Here is a 7,063-nt window from a genome sequence, read left to right as displayed (position 1 = left end):
ACTGGGGGACGGGGAGGGGGGTGGGGGGTGCCAGGGATGGTACATTTGAGCAACTCAGCGGCTGGCTCTCAGCAGCTGGTGGGGGCCAAGAGAAGTGCAATTAAGCACCCGAGCGCCCACCCGCAGCTCCTCACCAGCCCAATTCCTCCTGCAAACCCTTTCTTCTTTCCGGAGGAGGTCCCCTTGCCAGCTGCCTCTCCTCCAGGTGTTTCCTGTGCTTCTCTTTGTTTGCTGGCTGGGTGGCTGCGGGCGGGGACAGGAGTCTGTTTTGGCCTCCTGTTAGCCAATGGCAGCCAGCGTGGGGGCGCCCGGCGCTCCCTGTATCTGGGCAGAACCGACCGCAAGCAGCAGCTGTCTCCCAAACACCTGCCTTTCTGAGAGCCTGTAAACAGCGATGGGCCCCGGAAGGCTTCCTCGGCAGAGCAGGGCAGGGGCTTCTGTTGGGTCAGAACAAAGGGGGTCATTTCACAAGTAAAATGTCCAGAAGCTCTCCACCCCAAATCTCCTTTCCCCAGAGGACAGGTCAAAGCCCAAAGTGTGGGTTATCCCAGGAAACTCTGGGCTAAGGTCCCATTCCCCTGGACTCTAATTCCTATAGGACAAGCCCAGGGGGTGCTGGGTCACCCTCTACTGTCCACCTGCCATGAAATGGATGGCCTCAGTTCTCCAGGCACAAGCTAAGAGCCGCCAGGTAAAGCCTCTAGTTCCTTCCCTTGAACCTGAAATAACAGCACACCCCATCTTCAGCAGCCTCCTCCCCCACCCCTCACCCCTGCCCAGACCCAGCCAGTTGGAGCAAGGCCAAGTGCTGTCTTGAGTTTCTTGCCTGTCCTTCTCCCCAGGAAGGTAGGCAGTCATTGTGGCTCAGCTTTTTCTCAGTTTCAGTTGAAGGGACCCGCTCATCTGGGTGATTGTTTCATTTATGTCTCCCTGGTAGCTCTTGGCCCCCGGGCAGCCAGGCTGTCTGTTGTGATGTTTCATTTTATCTCCAGCGCTTGCACAGGGCCCAGCACATAGTAGGTTCTCAACAATACTGTAAAGGAATGAAGGACTGATACCCCTTTAATCTTCTTCTGTCTTTACGTTTGCTGTGGCCAACAGAATAACACTGTACTCACTAGCACTAGTGAGCGTTCACCGTGCACATGACCTCATTTAATCCTCAGACCTTTACACATTGATATGATTGATTACCCGTAGACTACAGATGAGGAAACCGAGGCCCTGGCAAGCTGAAGCAAATTATCTACCGTCTACAGGGGCACGGCTGGTAAGTGGCAGAGTTGAGTTCAAACCCAGGACTGGCTGAATGGACAGAAAAAGAACAAGAAAAATTAAGGCAAAACTGGCCCCATGCTTCTTCTAATTCCCCTCATAACCCTCACTGCCCTGGTCTTCTGGATTCCAGGAACTTCTTCTCCACCAAGCCCCAGTTCACAGTGCAGATACTCAAAAAATATAAGAAGTCTGGAATCTCAATCTTACACATCTTTGTAGTTCACAGTCATGTTGCCTCTCCTCTGTGAAATCCTTGACATTTGTCCTTAAGTCATTTTATTAAAACATTCTGAAGTCTCAGAGGAAGACGTTGCTGTTCCCTCCCTCCCTCGTGTGTATGGTGTTTTGTGTACATATGTCTTCCATGAATTTTTTTTCTGTTTATGTAGCACATTTCATCTTAACAATTTTTTTTAATGTTTATTTTTGAGAGAGAGAGAGAGAAAGGGCATGAGCAGGGGAGGGGCAGAGAGAGAGGGAGACACAGAATCTGAAGCAGACTGCAGGCCCTGAGCTGTCAGCACAGAGCCCGATGTGGGCCTTGTACTCAAGAAACGTGAGATCATGACCTGAGCCACAGTAGGATGCTTAACCGACTCAGCCGCCCAGGTGCCCCATGTTTATGTATCACATTTCAAATGCAATATAAGGCCTTGGAGATCACCCACGATATTCCTCACCACCCATCAGAACGTCTGGAAGTAGCTGGGTATGAATCTGACAGAAAGAGAGCTGGGGGATCAGGTAGTCAAGTCTAAACGTTCCAGCGACCAACTCTTCCACTGCCTTTTGTGCCTTTCCAGTTGGAAAAATCTCAATCCAATAGAGATGGACCAGCCAGGTGGATTGCTCCACCCTCAGCCACTGATTTCCCAGCAGCCATGGTCCAAAACACAGGAACTCCTTGTGTTCATTGTGACCCACTTCCTTTCTTAGCCGGCCCTGTCAGGGTGGAGGCCCAGGCCCCAGTGGCTTTTCTAGTTTGCACAAAAGGAAAATAATCTCCCTGTCATCATCACTGCTTAACCAACAGACTTTTCCCATGTCACCTCCCAGGTGGGGGAAAAAAAATGGAACACTGCCTGCGTTGTGGGGTGAGATTCAAAGGGTGGAACAGGATGTACGAGCACTTGTTAAAATTATAGTGTTATCTGAATGTGGGGGTTGAAGTGGATCGATGCTAGCCTTGGAGTTCAGGGTCTGAAGTCTCGCACAGGGCCAGCTGCACACGACACCTTGAAAAACGTTCTTCTGGTCCAGTTTTCTCTCTGCCCTTCTATGCCCAGAGATGGGTCCTTGTGAGAAGCACAGGGCTGGGGAGAGGCCGAGATGAGGAACCAGGTTTTTTGTCCCCAGGGCGTCGCTGGTCCAAAGGAGTCGATGGGATAATTGCCTAGGAGAGAACAGAAAATACTGATGGCATGGATTAAATGCAAACTAATGGAAATTACACGGAAGGATACATTACACATAAGTTAGTGCCCAGATGGTTGTTAGACTAATGGAAGTGATCAGAGATGGGTGAGGTTAGCTTGAGCAAGGATTGGGAAAGAGAGATGTTTTGAGAAATGCCTTTACTATCTCATGCCAGAGAGGAGAAACCCAAAGCAGCCGAGCACAGTCAACTCGGCCAACACAAACAACAGGAGGTCAGGCAGATGGATGGAAGAGCAGGGCATGAAGCCAGATAGGAGGGGAACCGAAGCTCTGCTCTCTACCTCCTATCCCCCACCCCAGCCCCCCCACCCCAGCACCACCAGCTCAGCCTTTCTGCAGAAAATTCAACTTGGGGGGCGGGGTGCAGTTTCTCCCAGAGGCAAGCCTGTGGCCTTAGAATCATAACTGTGTATCTGCTACACCTTTTTATTGTTTTAAGACACAGGGGATGGTTCCCTTTTCTTCTGAATTTATTGAGATCTCTTAGCCCCTTCACCTGCAATTCCCACGAACCCTCCCTAAGCAGGCTGGGCTGAAATCGGAAGGCAGGGAGAAGGGAGACAAAAATCAGAGATTCAGGAGACTGGTGGGGGATGAGGGGGGAACCAGGGAAACCTCCATTTTTATTGTATAAAAAAAGTTCTTTGCCTTGCCCTAGACCTTTCAGCTTTCAATTGACTCAGAAAAGAATAGATATGGAGTACTTTAAAAAAATTTTTTTAATGTTTATTTTTGAGAGAGAGAGAGAGAGACAGAGTAAAAGCAGGAAAGGAGCAGAGAAAGAGAGACACAGAATCCAAAGCAGGATCCAGATTCTGAGCTGTCAGCACAGAGCCCGATGCAGGGCTTGAACCCACAAACCGTGAGATCATGACCCAAGCCGAAGTCGGATGCTTATCCAACTGAGCCACCCAGGCACCCCAGATATGGAGCACTCTGAAAACGTTCAAAGTGCCATGCCCACTCTACCTCCTGGGAGGTATGGGTGTGGGGAAATGCAGAGTAGAGCCTCATATTTGCCCAGCCTCTCCTGTTTATAGAACATGGGCCTGCATATCTGCTTGTACACAGTGTTGGAGGCAGGGACAGCTGGCCCGGTGACTTTACCCCCTATTGACAGAGAGGAAACTGGGACTCCATCAGCACAGAATTATACAACACCAGATGGTGAGCTGAGACCAGAGCAGGGTCCTTTGATTCCTGGTCCACTCCTCTCTGCTAGCCTCTGATATTTGAAGGCACATGTGGATTATTTTGAAGGGATTCCATGCTAGAACAATTCAAACTTGATCATCCATGGCAGAGGACCCAGATCCCACTTCTCCACCTGTCCCCAAAGCCTGGGATTTTCCATTTAACCCTGTTTCTGGAGAGTCGAAACGATGCCCAGCTAGGGGATTGGGCCTAATGAAAGCCTCAAAGCACAGAGCCCCAAACTACGGCGGCGTAGCATTGCTGCCCCAATCTGGTGTCTCCCTTCCCAGGGCCCCTGGCTCTGCACAGAGTGGGCCAGAAGCCGAGGAGGAGCATGGGGGGCAGAGCCTCCCCAGAGGAGGACAGATGGGCAGGCTGNCTTGTGTATTTGGGCAGGAGCTGATGTGCTCTGGAGGGATGAGGGCTGTCCTTTATGACTGGGAGCTGATGAAAGAAGGCTGGCAACTGTTGCCATCTGTCTCGTGGGGACAGGGACGTCACTGGGGAGGTTCTGGCCCATTCACTCCTTCACGCACCGCTGGGCTCAGGCCTTTTGTTTGGTTGGCTGGAACTGGGGGGGCTTCGGCTGGGCAGTGAAGGGAGGCAGCGGGGGAGAGAAGCAGCTTCTTTGTGTCTGGACCAAACTTTCAGTGACTCACTAAGATAATTTGCATGAGGACGCTGTCCAAGCCCCAAACCACTCAAGTGATCCACAGCCTCCAGCCAGCGCTCCCCCCCGCCCCCCCTGCCCCGGGTCAGGCCCCTCCCCCTCCACTTTCTGCCTACAGCTCCCCAGGGTTGGAGGGAGTGGCCCCAGCTCCTCCAAGGGGCTGGGGAGCTTGAAAAGCCATTGGGGTCCTCTCTCTCCACCCTCTGTCTGCAACCCTTTCCCAGACACCTGGGTCTGGTGTCTTCCTCCCTACCCACCCCCAACAACCCCTTAGAGCTCCTCTCGCTTTTTGTTTGGTTCCTGTGGCCTGGCAGGCGGAGGGGCCAAAGCAGGAGAAAAGGCCCCATTAGCTGTCCCGAAGCTGAGAGCAGGACAAGAAAGGAGCTGAATAGAGGCGGTGGGGTTGGCAGCCCTCCAGTCCAGCTCCTGTCTTTGAATAACACCCCAGGCCAGGGGCTGGGATCAGAGTGGGGGGAGGTGTTGGGGCATTTAATTATTTAAAGGTCTTAATAAAAGGAGTTAATTCCCTGGGGAAGGGGGAGGGTAGGCAGATGGTGTGCCCACGGAGCTGGGAAGCGGGTGCAGGGTGGGTGAAGATGGAGGTGGGGGAGGTACGGAGTGCCGAGCAAGAGGTCAGGGCTCAGGGAGCAGCAGAAGGAGGGGCAGAAGGGGATCAGAGATTGCTCTCCAGACACGAGTAGTGCCCAGCAAGTAGCCTTTCCCTACACCCGCGGGGAGCAGGGGCTCAGCCTCTGCTCCCTGAACTCCTGCCCTCCACTCCCCAGCCTCAGAGTTTGTGTCTGCCTTAAGCGGGGTCCATTCTGGAAACATACAGCAAAACTGTGGAGTGTGGGGTCACCCCTTCACTTCTCTTCTGGAACTTAGGGATGCTTCAGATTGAGTCAACGGTGGTGATCCGGACTGGGAAGATGGGTGGATTTTCCCCTCCCTCTTTCTTTGTTTTGTGGTAAAATCCATATAACATGAAATGCACCATCTTATCTGGCTTCATTTTATATGGTGAGACCATACAGTGAGCCTGTGGAAGTATCGAGAAGGCAGATAATTGGAATTCTTGCTCTTGGGGGGGCACAGGCTTCTTCAGAAAGCAACCTATCCCGGCCTTTTTCTCTGACTACATTGCAGCAAGGGCTGCATGGGGAAGAACAAGGTCAGATGGGGGCCCGGGGTGGAAACATACTAGCCAGGTTCAAATCCAGCTCTATATTAGCTCTGTGACCACCTGCAAGGTACTGAACTTCTCAGTGCATCAGTCTTCTCATCTTTGAGATGAACATAAAATGTAGTTCTCATTGAGTGCTGTTGAGGGGATTCATAGGTGTAAAGAGCTTAGATGAGTGTCTGGCTCTTAGTAAGTACACAGTGTTATTAGATATTATTACTACCCTTACCAGCCCGGGAGGCACGTATATAGGCTACACATTGGAAAGTGAGATAAACGGGGAGTTTGGGCATTGGGTATGAGGCCAAAGGAGAATTTGGTGTGGGCATCAACTTGCTTCCGCCTTTTCTCCCATTTGTAATGAGCCATGGTTGGAAATGTGGTCTTTCCTGTCTCTAAGATCATAGAGCTGCTCGGGGCACCCCCTTTCCCACCTGCACTCCTCTTCCACCTTCACCAGGCCGAGCCAACAGCTCCAAGTCCTCAGGCTCTGAGACCCTCTGGTCCAGCCCCTTGCTGTGTACTAGTCTGGGCATTGTTAGCCCCATTTTACTGGTGGCATAACCAATNCTCCTTAGATCCTCCCAGGTCGCAGGGTCACCCGGCATGAGGTGGTCACTTGGTCACTGTGGGGCACAGATCACGAGATGACATCGTTGTTAGCCTGTCTTTAGGTCTTAGTCTGGCCCTAACCGTGTCACATGGGGTTTGTTTTCCGCATCTTCCAGAGGAGACAGTTCCCTCGTCCTCAACTCCTCTGGAGGACAGTGGAGACGCCTTTCAAGCCCGGGACAGCGGGGCAGGACTCCATTCTGGGTGGCCGGGTATCAGACCTGCCCAGGGCAGGCGGAGCCGCCAGGAGGAGGGAGAGAGGGCATGCTGCGGGTGTGAGGGCAAGCAGGTGTCTGGCTCCCTCCCTCCTGGGTACGGGTCGAGGGAGGAGCCCTGGGCCACCCACCCGCGTCCCTCAGTCTCCACAGAGCAGCTGGCTGGGACCTTGAAACTCGACCAAACGCGCTCACTTCTGCCCTCTCCTCTCGACTAGGGCGCCGCAGCGCTCGGGGAAGCCCCACCTTGGCAACAAGCTGCTGATTGGCTGGCCTGGGAGCAGAGCGGACCAATCAAAGTCCTCCCTGACTTTAGAGGCCCTGCCGAGAAATTTTTTTTAAAGTGAGGGTAGGGGNCTGAGTTTCGGAACTTCTAGTCCTTCCCGGTCCTCTTTCCAAAGACCCTGTAGATTTGGGCATTTAATTCCCCAGTTTGTTACTCGGGCCCTCTTCCTTTTCTTTTCTTTTTTTTTT

The sequence above is a fragment of the Crocuta crocuta genome, unplaced genomic scaffold (genome assembly GCF_008692635.1).
Source record: "Crocuta crocuta isolate KB4526 unplaced genomic scaffold, BGI_CrCroc_1.0 scaffold318, whole genome shotgun sequence".
Classification (NCBI taxonomy): domain Eukaryota; kingdom Metazoa; phylum Chordata; class Mammalia; order Carnivora; family Hyaenidae; genus Crocuta; species Crocuta crocuta.
The sequence above is the reverse complement of the archived record's forward strand: the minus strand, read 5'-3'. Positions refer to the sequence as shown.